The sequence below is a fragment of the Lycorma delicatula genome, chromosome 4 (assembly GCF_047948215.1).
Source record: "Lycorma delicatula isolate Av1 chromosome 4, ASM4794821v1, whole genome shotgun sequence".
Taxonomy (NCBI): Eukaryota; Metazoa; Arthropoda; class Insecta; order Hemiptera; family Fulgoridae; genus Lycorma; species Lycorma delicatula.
In genome coordinates, this window is record NC_134458.1 from 160,060,347 (window position 1) to 160,076,514 (window position 16,168).

At 29.6% G+C, this 16,168-nt stretch overlaps 1 pseudogene; it reads right to left on the reverse strand.

Moving 5' to 3' along the window:
- Positions 1–15,240: 15,240 nt before the first annotated feature.
- LOC142322741 (cytochrome c oxidase subunit 3-like) lies at positions 15,241–15,891 on the reverse strand (annotated as a pseudogene).
- Positions 15,892–16,168: the final 277 nt, after the last annotated feature.

A 16,168-nucleotide genomic window follows, 5' to 3' on the forward strand; every position in this document is an offset into this window, starting at 1 on the left:
TAAAATGTGAAAATTTTACCTTCGTTAAACAAACAAGCCTATAATTAATAACAAAAGCCTGATGGATGCACTGCCACTAACTAAGCTATAGAGCACCATTAAAACTAGTGTATCCAAGATAACTAAAATTAACCGTCGCTCGAAACTCAAATATTAAGGTTTGCTTGTGATATTGTGTTTTGGTGCAAAAAAATGTTTTTAAAGAAATTCTGAACGGTATGGGTTTATTGTTAAGAGAAATTTGCTTTGAAAATAATTAGAATAAAACAAAGATAATGGAATTTTTCAGATAGGAGATGGTGAAAAATTGAATATTAAAACGAGCGACTAATAATATACCAATATTTTGTTAAATGGCTCATAAAATTGCTTAGGATGATTAAAGTAACCCCGCGTTAGAATTTTGAAAATCGGAAGATCGGTTGCTAAGATATAATATTTCAGAATAACCGTTATTTTTTAGATCGAGAGTATACCTGATAAAAGCAAAAGTTAAGCCTTTAACTACTAACAAGTACAAATTCTGAAAATCGGTCGATTGTTTGTAGAAACATTTTAAGTACAATCCATTTCACCTCCTATAACGGCACCCCAGGGGCACCCCGTGTATTACAAATTGATGGTGATCGGTCTAGCCTCGGCCTTACCCCGTGGAAAGACCATTATTATTTTATAAAAATTTTTATCGAACAGAATTTTTAATCTATTTAATATTAGTCGATTTTATTTAACGTAAATGTAATTTAGTTCATAAGTCGCGGCGTCGTTTATCAATTAAAATTTTTCAAGGCGCCCCACCCTAAAGTACGGTTACTCGTATGTAAGAGATAAAAATAAAAAAAATCTCGTGCGCCTTAATTATTTTACTTTATTAACATTAAATTAATAATTATACATGTCTCGGTTCAATTAAATGCGAAGGTTTTAAAATATCTCGCAGCGCACATATGAAGAGGCCGCGGTTCCCGGGTCGCTGCCTTATGACACGCCCGGAACGAAAAATTCCAGGTGACGACACCTGGAGGAACCAATCGGTTCCAGGCGACGAGTTATATATATATATATTTTTTTTTTTAAATCCATTTAATATTTCAGTAATACGGGTCGGGTAAAGAATCAGGCTATTAATAGAGGGTTGGGTTAACGAAAGAAGGCGGATATAAGTTATTTGTGTTTTTTAGTATCGCATTCCCACAATTTTATCCTACATTTGTTAAGTATTTATCTAATTTATTAGGTTCAATTTTCGGTCGTATAATTTATTTTGTGATATCTAATATTTCATTATAAACATTTCCAAGTTTTCTTAACCTTTTCAGATCATGTAGCCTTGGAACTGGTTATATGCAGGGTCAGTTTTTAAAACTCCGTTACAAAATCATTTTATATGGCATCTAAGTCGGTTTTTTTTTTAAATTCACAAAGGAATCAGTTTTATTTAACAATTTGAACCACGTTTTTACGATGTAAAAGGTTTTATTAAGACTAGAAAGAATCTGACCGTTTTTTTCTCAGAAATGTGTGTGACTTGTGTATTATAATTGCTAAGAGGGTTACGGATTTATTTATTTACAAAAATAGCTTATCTTACTAGCAACATACAGATGTATTGAAACGCAATAAATTATGTTATACGCCACAAACAAAAAAAGAAAGAATTTGCGGTCATAAATATGTCCAATCTTTCTGACAAAAGATGTCGGTAAATATGAAAAGCATACCGATTCCAAATGAATAACAGTAAACAGTAAAAATTGTTTTTGTCAATCTAAGTAGCCCTTTAAGCTGTGGGAATTTTTATAAAAGGAATTTTTTCACAAGAGGGTAGCATAAGACTATCATTGTTTTAGCGGTTTATTTTTATGTAATATTTTAATCGTTTGTTTATGTTTATTTAAGTGTAAGTTTATTAATAAAATTCGTTACTAATGTATCTATAGTATCGGCGTTATTTTCGAATATGTCAATCAGAAGAAGGAGGTAGTAACGGTCCGGATAACTATCGGGCGTTGAGACTTATGTTTGCGGAAACGATGAGGAAATATAAGAAAGAAGTGAACGAGTAAGGGAGCAAGTTAGAGGAATCGAATAAGAGGAGCGCGCAAGAATTAAACAATAAATTTGATCAAAATGCAAAAGAATTAAAAAAATCGAATAATATATTAGACGATCAGGGAAAAGAGAATGTTCAAAATATAAATAGATCTGAGAATAAAATATTACTTACGGGAAAGGAGTTTAAAGAACATGTAGCCGAGGAAATTGAAACGATTAGGAAGGAAAATTTAGAAATAATAGATAACGCTAAGAGTGAGATTAGGGATGAAGTAACGAAACAAATTCAAAATTTTGAGAAAAGGTGACCGAGAAAGATTTAAACAAAGCAATTTGTCAGTCCGAAACGGGTCACTTAGATAATAAAATTGTGGGATGCGTTAGGAATTTAAATGAAAAACAAAATGATATCAAAGACCGGTTAATTGTGACACAGGAAAAGGTAGCGTTAATGAAACAAAATTAAAGCGATTACAGAACAAACAAATAAAAGTTAATGAAAAATTTTCTAATGAAATCACCGGTGTAAAAAATAAACTAGCGGGGAAAAATCGTAGAAACTAATATTAGACGAAATAGTATCTGAAACGTAATAATAGCTATTTTGTAAAACCTATAAAGACACGCTTAGACTTGAGGAACCCGATTGAATTTTTAAATGAATTAAAGGCTAGAAATATTAAAGATCGGAGTCAGATATGTTCAATATTACGTAGCATTTTATCAACCGATTCAGAAACAAGATTGCGGTTTTCGTTCGTAGAGTCTCAGATAGGGAGTTACAGGATTTTTGTGATAGTTTTAAAGAGAAATTTTGGTCGGTAGATAAACAGAATGAGGTCAGAAGTAAGTTACACTTTGGGAAATTTAAATCAGGAAATCATACGAGTTTAAGTCTGTACTTTCATTTAAATTATAACACGGGAAAATTTCTGCAACCGTCTGTAGGAGAGGAGGAGTTAGTTGTTCTTATTTCCAATCGTTTTGATCCGATTATAAACAGAGTTAGAACAGCACAAGTAAAACCGCTTTAGAGTTTACCAAATTACTAGTCGGTTTACAACCGGAATTAAAGTATTTAAGCTATAATGACATAAATATTATAATTCACGAAAATCGGATGACGATCCAAATTTGTATCCTTATTACGACGAACGTTAGAGAATAAATGATAAAAATGAAAATAAACCTAAGCATAGCGGGGGACATACAAGAGATAGGGAGTACAAAGGTGGCTATAATTTTGAGAGGTCTAACGGTTATAAATGAAACGACGATGTAATTTTTAGAAATAGAAATAAAGGTTACGATAATAATAGAGGGGACAAGTACTAAGGTAGAAAAAATGACACTTCAAATTATAAACTAAACCGTGATAATAAAGAAGGTACTAATAGTCGAAATAAAAATTTAAACACGCGCACGGCTAAGAAGAAACTTGTCAACAGCATAACGAAAACAAAATAATAAAAACGGGAAACGGGCCAGATTTGAACTCCTTGATCAAATTGTGTTTTTAATTTACAAATGATGCTGTATTAAAAGCGTTGATGAGAATAAAAAAAACAATAATTTGTAATAAAACATTTTGCGTCTAAGTTTATCCTCTTGACCAAATAATGTTTTTACCGTCAAATTTATATCGTATTTAGAATTTAATTACCAAAAGAAAAAACTGAAAACACATTTGTACGACTTTCCTTTCAGGTGGCTTTTTTCTGATGCACAGCTTACACACGCATACACAAACAACTTAATTTAAAATATTTTAAATCGATTTAGTGAAATATAATATTTTTTGTTCTGGAGTTAAGCTTCCCTCATCACCCCTAACGCATGGACAAAAGATCAATCGGTAGGTAAGGATTTACAAATAACAGCCTATTATGATGACAAATTGTTTGTACTAATAAAATTTATTGCTACTTCAGTAACCGTTTCGTAGCCGTAACAAAATAATAAAGCGATTGGTTATCGCGTACAAACTACTGACACATCGTTATTTCTATTGTAATCCGTTTAACCTTGACATGCCGGCACCATCATCAATAACGGGTATCGAACAAATTATTTTTAATTTGTGTTTGTTATCAAGATTTATTAAAAATTACGTAAGAGAGAAATTTCTACAACTCGAAATTTATTTTAATTCCCTGCCGAACTGCATTACGTTATACGGAAATATAATGCCTTTAACCCGAACAAAAATCCTATAAGTCGAAGTAAAAATTTGATCGGTTTATAAAAAATTAATATTAAAAAAACAAAGTTTAACACGAGGCCTATAATAATACCGCTCTTATTTTCAGTTCAGAAATATGAAACAAACGTGTTTCACTTCCTGTACTGTGCGATAACAAAAAAGAATGAGTCGACATACAAAGAGGTAAGCGAAACTTATACATCACGCGTCGGTATTCACCGAAACTCGTTTCTCGTAAGTGTCGGTCAATGCGTCTTTATAATATTCTCAGCCCGTATGCGTAGTTTTTTGTCTTTTTTTATTTTTTTGCTACTATAAAAAAGGGTGTTCTAATTCTTTCCTTACAACGAAAATTTTTCCACTTCACGTTATTTGCCAGATCTAATTTGTTTTTAGGTCATTTAAATTCAATTATAGATTGCATTGCTGAGGATAAACCTAAGAAAAAATACATGTGTAGAGTATGGCTCTTAAAAAACAATATTTTAAAAATGAGAAAATTACCTGCTAAAAGATATTTTAGAATTATAAACCGGTATACTAGTATCTAGGATTACAAATAAACTATCAAAAATATGTGCAAACGGTAATGTTTCTGACGAAGGTGAAATAGTTAATATTTTTTTTATGAATACTTTGTTAGAATATTTAATGAAGTTATCAGTAGCGCCGGTACTGTGAACGATAGAATGATGTAGAATTATCATAAGTTATGACTTGTTATGCGTTTATATTTTGTTTCACATTTAGAGTTAAATCCTTTACCGTCTGATTTACACCGACACTATTCGAAAGACAAAATATATATTATAACGGCTGTTGAACTAAACTAAAATAATAAATTTATATGCTTTACGTAAGTAAGAAGAAAAGAGTTAATAAGATAGTTCATTTATCATTAATAAGGAGGACATGAAATTACTATCTAAAATACTTGAGTTGCAACCCTATATATCGGGGGAGCAAAGTTAAAATTGTATTTTTCATCGAAAGGGAAAGCAGTTGACCGATACCTTACTCTAAAAGTTACAGTATTCTTCTACCTGGCACGGTTTTAATGTCGTAGACGGATTTCCGTTCTTTTGAAACTGTATATTACATAATTTATATAAATTCATTCGGAAAACACTATTTTCACGATCGAAACGGTACATTTAATGTAATTTTATCTGTATAAAATATTTAAATGAATATTTTATTTTGATCGGTACATACTAATACATTAAACACATCGAGTCACGAATAGTCAGATAAAAAAAGAACAAACCCGTTATTTTATCAGTTACATTTACAGAAATTGTAGTAGACATTTTGTCAGAGCCCCGTCACAAATTACAAATTAATTATACAAGAAAACATATTTTTGATTAAACGCTACATTAATTATTTAAATTATAAATAAATAACTTTAAATATTCACAAAATAGAAAACGATACAAATTTAGGAAGTAATAACGAAAGTTATTCGATTTGAAATTTGCAAGATTTAAAAAAAAATCTTTCAAAAGCTTCGGTAACATATTAAAATTGTAACAGAAGCGTAACATCTTTTCTCGTAAACCGAAATATTATACTGCGTTTTACAAAAACAGTTCTGATGTCTGATTTAATAGAAGCGGGTATATTTTTACTTCCTTGTACGATGTAAAGGAAGTATTATTATTGTGGTCGCGAAAAATTTCAAATTTCAACGAAAATATACTATTCGACTAGCTTGGGTGTGACGTCTCTACTTACGTATCTCGCAACTAACTACTAACTACAAAACTATTAGCCGTATGATATTGAAATTTTGTATATAAGACTGTTGTAAGAACCGGCTGTGTACCACCCTTTTTGATTGCAATTGACTAAAAAAAATTGTCCAAAAAGCTCAAAATCCGAAAAACTTAACTGTATTAAAAAGACCCCTTGCCGAGAACTTTTCAACGATATATCATAAATGATACTTATTTGCATCGGTTACAGACTTATAGCCAAATGAAATTTTAATTAACGAAATATTTGAATCTGTCAAGGCACATCGGTCCGAATCCGACTTAATCTCCTTTTTTTAATTTTGAATACCCGTACATTGATTTGTTAATATTTATTAACTTCCGACTGTAAAAATGTTTACGATAAATTATTATTCAATAATAAAAATAAAAAATAAAAAAATATCTACTTTTCATTAAAAAAAAAAAAAAAAATGTGTATATGTAACTTAATAAACATATAAGTAAGTCATGTGGCACATCAGTTTTTTTAAGATACTTTAAAATTGTGCTCATAAAGGTATCAAGTTCTTATTGCGTTATTAATTAATTACATCTAATTATATCAAAACTCATTATATATAAGTATTATTTTCAATCTAATGCAGTAAGGTTTTGTTAGTTTTTTGTTCGAGTTACGTCACGTATATACTACTAAAAATACAAAAAAAAACCCGAGTATAATTAATTTTGTCTTGTGGTTGACATACACTTAAGAGAAATGATTGAATCATAGATTTATAACAGTGTACAGTAATATCCAATTTCCTTTAATAAATAAATACCTGTTTTTTTTTAAGGCCGGAATATTAGAATCGTTCATTTGTAGACTTTCAAAATCAAACTAAGCTATTTTTCCATTTATTTTGTTAAAATTTTCATGGATTATCGTGGATTTTTATATTCAAAAAAATGTGTCGTTTAAACCGAAATTTTTATTAGCAATTTATAGTACCCGAATGATAAACTCAATAAAACATGAACGTCAACCGAAAATCGACTCGGAATCTTAAATAATCACTTTGTGAGGCAACAAATTATTGAACGATAATATAAATATAATATTAAAATTCCAATATCAACTACATTATGTCCTGCAGGTAGCTTCGCTATCGAACCGACTATACTAATGAAACCTATAACATTATTCGTAATTTAAAAAGTAATTTTTTTATCGCCAGGGATAGAGAATTTAACTGAAATCTACCTAAAAAAAAATTCATATTTATTGTAAATATGTTGGATGCTAGACATTTTTTTTTTATGTAGAGTAGTAAATCTGCATTTTCAATTTAATAAATTGATCAGAATAAAAAATCGATTACACGTCCTTAGTTTTTTTTTTAAGGTGTTTACAGTCAGATCTTGCGATAACGTCCATAGAGAAGTGATTTTCGTTGGAATGTTAAAACCCTGTTTTAATAATGAACCGATAACGGAATGAAAATATTATCGCTAACTTCAGTAATTATTTCATAATCATAACAAAATAATAAATTCGGTATTGTGTCGCGTACAAACTACTGACAGTCGTTATTTGTTTATGTACTCTGCGCTTGACAAGACGACACCATCAACAAGTCTATACGATAATAAAATATATCAAACAAATTATTTTTCGTTCAAGATTTATTATAAATATTACGATAATTAAAAATTATCGCGATTCAAATAAAGTGTCGACTACTGAAATAAATCAAACGGTTAAATCGACACGACTACGTATAACAATTTAATCTACGCGTAAAAATGTCTCGATGAAAATTATTTTATATATTGATAATTTTGATTTTAATACTTTTAAATTGAAGTAGAATTTTTCCTGATGATGGTCGAACGACAGAAAGTACATGAAAAAGCACAGACGAATTGTCGGTAAGGTTGAATTTTGACAAATTTTATTAATACATAAAATAATCTTATATACCGACGTTGTCACGATTGTAACATCAAACATTATTTGCATCTCTATCCCTCTTGACAAACCGTTTTCTTTGTTACTTATTTAGAAATGACCGTGGAATTAAACCCGTTAAAATAATAATCGACCTTGAAAAAAAACTATTTTTTCCTTTTTTTTAAAATTCTTTTAAACATATTTTCACACACACCCACTGACAGAGAGATAGCGCAAAATTGAAAGGTTTCTTGGGTTTACGTACTAAAAACACAAAAGGTACTTTTGGCCGCATGAACTGGAATACAAGTGAAAAATATGTTTATATTACTTTTATTGCAGTATTAAAACCTTCTCAGAAACTACATATTTAAAGATGAAGAAGAAATACATAAAAGGATATATGAAATAAATGTCAGAACTTGCCGGGAATCGAACAGTAACTGTGCCGGTTTTAACGATGGAACTATGGTACTCTTTATTTTCACACATAAGGTTTTTACAATAATTTTCTTAAAAATCGCTAAAAATATTCCTACATGTCCTATTCAATTTTTGGGTAAACATCCGTATGAAACATACCGATTTTGTACGGCTTCAACTCGATTGTTTGTCAACGGAGTTTTACAAGCGATGTGTCATTTTATTCAAAATAAAACGCTTTAATAAATTTTTTAATAAGTAAAAATTATATCAAACCATTATAAAGATATGGAAGAATAAAAAATGAAATTTTCCAAATTTAATTAATCTAGGTTTACCGGTTTCTGAGAAATAATTTTTTTGTTGAAATTCACAAAACGGAGTCCAGAAGGAAAATAAATTATTTTAATGTTAGGTGGTTCGAATAACTGAGCCAAAGTGCACCTTTTGTTATTCAAAACTTATGCCGCAGGATCATTAACATCCTCGTTAGTCCGATCGATATATATTTAATTTAGATAATTTAGTAAACTATCTCGCACTGTTATGTTTAAAACGGTGTACGTGTAAATTATTAATGCTTAAGAGTATTATAATTAGGGTATTTACATTTTAAGTTAAATCTTTTACCGTTTCGTTTACACTAGCGATACTATTCCAAAGACAAAATATATAATATAAAACAGCTGTTGAACTCGACTAGAAGAACAAATTTATATGCTTTACATAAGAAGAAAAGAATTAGTTAATTTATCGTTAATAAGGAGGTCGTGAAACTGAACATTACTATCTAAAATATTTGAGTTGCAACCTATATATCGGGGAGCCAAGTTAAAATTGTATTTTTCATCGAAACGTAAAGCGGTTGACCGATACACCTAACCCTGAAAGTTACAGTATTCTCTATGCGGAACGGTTTTAATGCTGTAGAGGGATTTCCATTCTTTTGACACTATAATTATTATATATACATATAACTTATTCATTTTTAACGACGCAGTTCTAAAATTCATAAACATTTTCACAACCGATTTTATCCGTATAAAATATATTAATGAATCTTTTATTTTGATCGGTACGTACTAATTCATTAAACGCATCCCGTCAGGAATAGTTACGTAAAAAAAGAACTAACCCGGTACTTTACCGGTCGGATTTACAGAAATTATAGTAAAAGTTTGGTCAGAGCCGCATCACAAGTATAAATTAATTATATAATAAAAAAGATTTGCGATTAAACACTATATTTATTATTTAAAATATAAATACACGAGATAATAAATATTTACAAAATAAAATCGATTCAACTTTAGGAAGTAATAACGAAATTTATTTGATTTGCACGTTGAACGGGAAGCAGAAATATTCTGAATTTTTTTACCGGTATCATTTAAAAATTAATTTATAGAATAGTCGATTTTATTAGACTTTGCTTTTTTAGTTGTATTTTAAATAAATCGGCGGGAAAATCTTATAAATGCTTAGGTAATTTATTAAAACGGTAACCGAAGCGTAACATATTTGGTGCCCACATCAATTTTTTTATTTACGCGATTGTTTCTCTTCAAAAAATAATAAACTACAATTAGAAAAAAGAACCAGAATGTACCGTTCACTACCGCCAAAATCCCTATTCGTTAGTACATTATTCTACAGTTAAAATTTCTATCTAACTTTCGTTAAATCAATATTCATCATTCAAAAAAAAAAAAATGACAAGAGGTATTCAATAATTTCACTTTATTTTAGCCACCTAATAACCCATTCCGAGACACCGCCCTCACGGAGGGACTGACTAGTAATGTAATAAAAATGTAAACCGTTATTACAATATTATAGTTTACTTTTTAAGAAAAAGAAAACATATTAAGTAAATATTACTAATAAAATACTTGGAAACATAATGGTAAAAGTCAGTTTTATGGAGATAATCTCAGTAGAGACTGAAATATTTTTATTCTTTCATTTAATTTATGTATATATATATATATATATATATATATATATATATTAACTTAGCAAAATCAATTCTTTTGTTATTGCATTTGCTATATTCCTCTCTATACTAATCATGTCAAAGATAAAATTATAAAAATATTTTACTAACAAGAGTACAGAATTCAATAATGCTTCTACTTTTGCTTATTGTTATTTCATAATAGCGCTTTCAAGGTTTTCCTTCATCATCAGTTAATAAAACATTTTCTTTTTAAAAAATCACACGTTAAAATTGTAAACGTGTAAAAATATGTAGTCGTAAAAATTAAAAATATTAAACATTTTTTGTTATGTGGCGGGCCACACATAAAGTACTGTACTTAAACTTGATTTTGAGACTAAGATACCCAGAGATAACGTATTTTATCGATTATAAAACTTCTTATACAAAAATTATAGTTTACTGAAATACCATTGTTTCAGTCCACTGCCGCCTCTCACAAAATATAATAGTAGTATAAATTACCTTAATTTTATTGCCATGCGGTGGTGCAGCAAGGTTATAATAGCAAGGTTGATTCGTATTGTTTCTTCTAATTCGTTATCAGAATGCAATCGATCAGCGCTTTTATGAACTAACAGTTCATCAAGATATAGACTTGGCACCGGTGGATAGAGATGCTGAAGAACCGCAAAGAAAACCACTGTAACAGCGAACAAGCTGGATAATGATGGCTTCTTAAAACTAAAGTTCAAATCAGGTTTAACTGTTTCTGGTATTATCCTAAGCTTTATACTTTCATGAAATATATATGCCTATTATGTTAAGTTATGAACACTCTCGCGGTTATAAATTGATATAATATTATTTGTAAATAATGACGTTGAACTCGCGGCTGAATGTAGCGCATTTTATTGTAATTTTAGAAAATAAGCTTAGATTAAAATCCATGCAAAATTATAAACAAAAAATAATTAAATAAATTTATAAGCGTAAAATTATGTAAGGTCCGATTTCAGCTCAACAAACCAATTGCTGAAGTGTAATTGGATCCACATCCTTTTATAAGTCAATATCTTAAATAAAAATGAAGTACATATTAAAATTAATTTACATATTATCAAAAAGAAATTACTTGACTTAATGGTGGTCGGTGCCTCTGTGCTGCTTGTTCCGCCATTTTACAGAGCCTAACAGTCTTCAATGGTTTGTGTGCGGGCGCGTGTAATTGAATCGACGAAGTTAAAACGGCGGTTCAATTGTAAGCGCTTCAATTTCGCTTCTTCGATTTCGTTCCTTATATACGCAATCCGCCGATTCGTATACGATACGTCCATCACATATTTTTTTGAAAATGAACGATCGGGAAGGCAAACAAGCTTTAGTCCGATTTAACGATTATCAAAACACCGTTCGATGAACGTCACTGAACTTACAAGAGCTCAGACGTCTATTTCAAAATTTTATAACGATAATATTTTCATATCGGGTGACATGAATATAAATATTTTAGACAACAGTTAACCGACAAATGAATATGTAATTGGCTTACATATAACGGTTTTAAATCCTACATAAATAAACACACTACGGTTCAAATCGAACGTATTTTCCTTAAGCGCAAAAATAAATACTATTTTGAAAACGGGAATAACAGATAGCTTTTCCACTTTAATACATTTTAATGTCGACAAACCAAACAGGCTTAAAAGTAATTCACCCATCACTAACGTAACTAAACTTAAGTGTGAAAATTTAAAATCCAATTTAGAACAAGAAAGATAAAACATTTACTCTAATAACACTTATTCTCGGTGAAATTCTGAGCCGACTCGGTGAAAAATTTCACTAACACGTCGACAGAATATATACGAAATAACGCTTATACGTTTATCGTATCCGATAAAAAAAAACCTCTTAAAAATGGACAACCCCAGGGCACAGTCAATTTCATCAGGAAAAAAGACAGAAAGATTACCAAACAAATTAAACAACCGTTTAATATAAAAATGAAAAAGAACGTTAAAAATAAAGATATTTTGAATATATAATTAAAAAATCAAAACCGTCTATTTTATAATAAATCTGAACATAAAGGTAACAACAAAAAGAAACCTTGCAAATATATTACCCAAATGATAATAAAGGATGAACATCGATTGAAAATATACTCTGAAATCTTAATCACTATGAGAGCGTAGTAAGAAATATACCAAAAAATTATTCAACTACCATCATGTCCTTCAGGTAGCTTCGTTACTGAATCGACCGATACTAATGAAATCTATAACATTAGTCGTAATCTAAAAAAGTAATTTATTTATCGCCAGGAATAGAGAATTGAACTGGAAACAATCTAATTATTGTAAATCTATAAGAATCCAGACAAATGCTAGACAGTTTTTTTTAATCACACAGTAGTACATCTGACTTTTCAATTTAACACATCCATCAGAATAAAAACTCTATTAGGAAATACTGTTTAATTACAGGTCCTTATTTTTTTTTTAAAGGTGTTCAGACAGATCTCTTCATATCGTCCATAGAGAAGCGGTGTTTATAATTTCTTTGGTATGTTAAAATATCAATTTTCATTGTTGTTTATTAATTCGTTTTTATCCTAATTAATTTTTAATCGTTATTCTTTATTTTTACGTGAGAATAAATAATTACATTAAATTATCGCAAATAAAAATATTAATTTTTACCTTTTCATCGAAAAAGAGAATAAATTTTTCTCAACATTTTTTTACAAAAACGCTTAGAAAAGCATTTTTCAGGAATTTTATACGATCGCTAACTTAGTAATATCGTTGTTAAAAATAAGTATTATCGCTTGTAAAACTATTTAGATATCGATTTGAGAGTAATTGCAGTATCTGCTTTACGTTCTAGTGTATAAAGCAAATTGGACACGCATTAATAAAAAAATAAAAAGGACACAAAACAAAATAAACTTTTAAAACCTCCTCGAAACAGAATTCTTACTTAAAGTTACGAACCGCACCAAACAAATCCTAAATTTAAATACGGATAAAAGTTTTGCAATCCGTTTCTCAGGAAGACAAATATTGCGAGTAACATTTCCGTTGTCTACATTACGTAAAAGTTTTAGACTTATAAGTCCAATCGATTCGATTACTTTTAAGACCGTTTTGGTTCATAAATATTAGTTCGTAAGAAGTAGAAAAGCGGTCTGTCATACACAGATCGTAGAACACTTGTTGCGATTTGAATTCATAGCCTAATAAAAGTAAATAACAATAAATACTGTAGAAACGAATCGTTTTTTTATTTGATGTTTTCATTCGGCGCCGACCGAATCGACTTATTTATAAACTGATTACTTGGCAGCTATATTTTAGGTTGCATAAACTCTGACAAACCGCGACAGACGATAAGTATTATACAAATACCGGTAAGGAGTAACAAATCGAGTAACCCGGTCGGTACACATTACTGCAATTTAGCTTCAATTTCTTTTTTTTTATGTCTGTACAATTTTTCTGTAAAAATTATTCCGCTTTAATGAGAAAAGGCCACTTTTGTCTTAAATGCCGCACGCCCCCCGATCTAAGCAACGTATCGATACGAATAAATAAGGACATTAACGGGTTTTCATCTAGCTTAATAACAAATCGTGAGGTCTTTTGACTTTTATGCCGAGGTTTTAACGACCGAGAATGCTGTTCAATTGCTGCTTTTAATAGCGCATCTTAAAAACCGCAATTACAATTGTTATTTTTACATTTGGGGGCCGGTAGAAAATGTTTGATTCTCGATGCGGTCGCTGGACGAAAAGCTTTGAAAATCAACGATACTATTTTTTATGAAAATTGTTCGAAAATTTGACGGGTTATATATATATATATATATATATATATAAAACAGTTCATTAAGAATGTAGAATTTAGAAAATACATACATCAAGGTCCAAAAAAAGGCGAAGAGTAACATCACACCAGTCAATCGAAGTGATGACGACAAAAAATAAAATAAAAGAAGTTATCGGCGTATCTATATAGCAATATTAAACGAGACAATAGAGCGATAACACAGTCAATCAGTTTTTTCTTTCAAGAAAGGTTTTTTTTTTTAAAAAAAGGCCAAAATAAAAAATAATACTATTCATAAATTCTTTAAATTTCGACTTTGTGAAATTCGGTTGATTCAGAAACTTTTTCAAATTGTTTATTTGGCGGAGATTATTTATTAGTTTTTTATAAGCGTTCATCAATTTAAAAAAAAAAAAAAATTTTTATCTGTAATATAATCAGTATTAAAAATAAAAATGTCCGTATAGACCGTTCTCAAGAAACGTAAAAGTGAAGCGAGCGTTCCGATTAAAATAAAAAGAATATCGCTCAAGGTAGTCTGTTAACTTCTACTAAACTTTAAGGAAGTCAGAAAATATTTCTTATTGCTTTTAAACAATTTGCCTTTTAACTTTCCACAAAAAAATACTTCAATACCGGAGAATACAGTCAAAATGAGACTCTTATAAATATTTTAAACGAATTATGTACAAAAAAGCATATATAAAAGAGAAAAACCCCACTTACGAAACCTAGAATCGTTAATCGCCCCGGTATATCACAAAGCCCGCGCTATTTAAAACACAATAGATTTATTTCGGAGCAAAAATAATTCAAACTTCAAAAAACTCCTAACTTAGACGTAAATAAAATTACTTTTAACGTAAGTAGAAAATACGTAGTTTGTTTATGTTGAAATAAAAATCACGGTTCAAGGAGTTTAATTTAATTAACTAGCTGTAATAACCGAAGGATATTTACGCTTTTAAAAAGTAAATATTTAAAATATAAATAAAATTAATGTAACTAATTAATTCCCCAATAATTCCGATTAAGAAAATTATAACCTAAAAACCATACGGACAAAAACGTTTTAAAGGAGTAAGAATGATTTTTACGATCGGTGGGATTTTATTATGTTAATAAAAGTTTTACGTGGAATACGTAAAAAGATATAGGAATAATCTAATTACGTCTACAAAATGTCAGTATCAGATTGCTGCTTCTAAACCTAGGTGATGTCTGGCTGAAAAATGTATCTTTATGCATCGTACCATTGAGATTATAATGAAGGTTGTTCCCACAATTACATGAATACCGTGGAATCCTGTAGTTAGAAAGAATGATGATCCATAAATTGAGTCTGCTATTGTGAAGGTGGATTGTTGATATTCTCATTTTTGTAGAAATGTAAAGTATAATCCTAAAATGACGGTTAGTATTAATGATTTGTTTGATATTGATAGTTTATTTAATAAGATTCTATGATGTGCTCATGTTACTGTAATTCCTGATGAGATTAAAATAATTGTGTTTAATAGGGGAACTTCTAATGGGTTAAATGGTTTAATAGATTTTGGTGGTCAATTTATTCCGATTTCAATTGATGGTGCTAGTCTTGAGTGAAAGAATATTCAGAAAAATGATACAAAGAATATTATTTCTGAGACAATGAATATAATTATTCCTATTTTTATTAGTCATTTTACTTTATTTGTATGATTTCCTTGAAATGTTGCTTCTCGTGTGAGGTCTCGTCATCATAATATTATTGACATTGTTGATAAGGTTAATCCTAATATTATTCAATTATATTCTTTTGTTTGAGTTCATTTTACAGTTCCTGTTAATATTGTTATTACGTTTATAGATAACATAATTGGCCACGGTCTTTTTGTTACTATGTGAAATGGATGATTTTTTTTCATAAGGTACTTCCCTAGAATAAAGAGTTACAAGTGTGGCAAATACGTATGCTTGAATTATTGAAATTGCTGTTAAGGTTATTTGAATTGGTATAATGAATACTAAGATTTTAATGGATGATGTGTTTCCTAATAGGGTTATTAGTAGGTGACC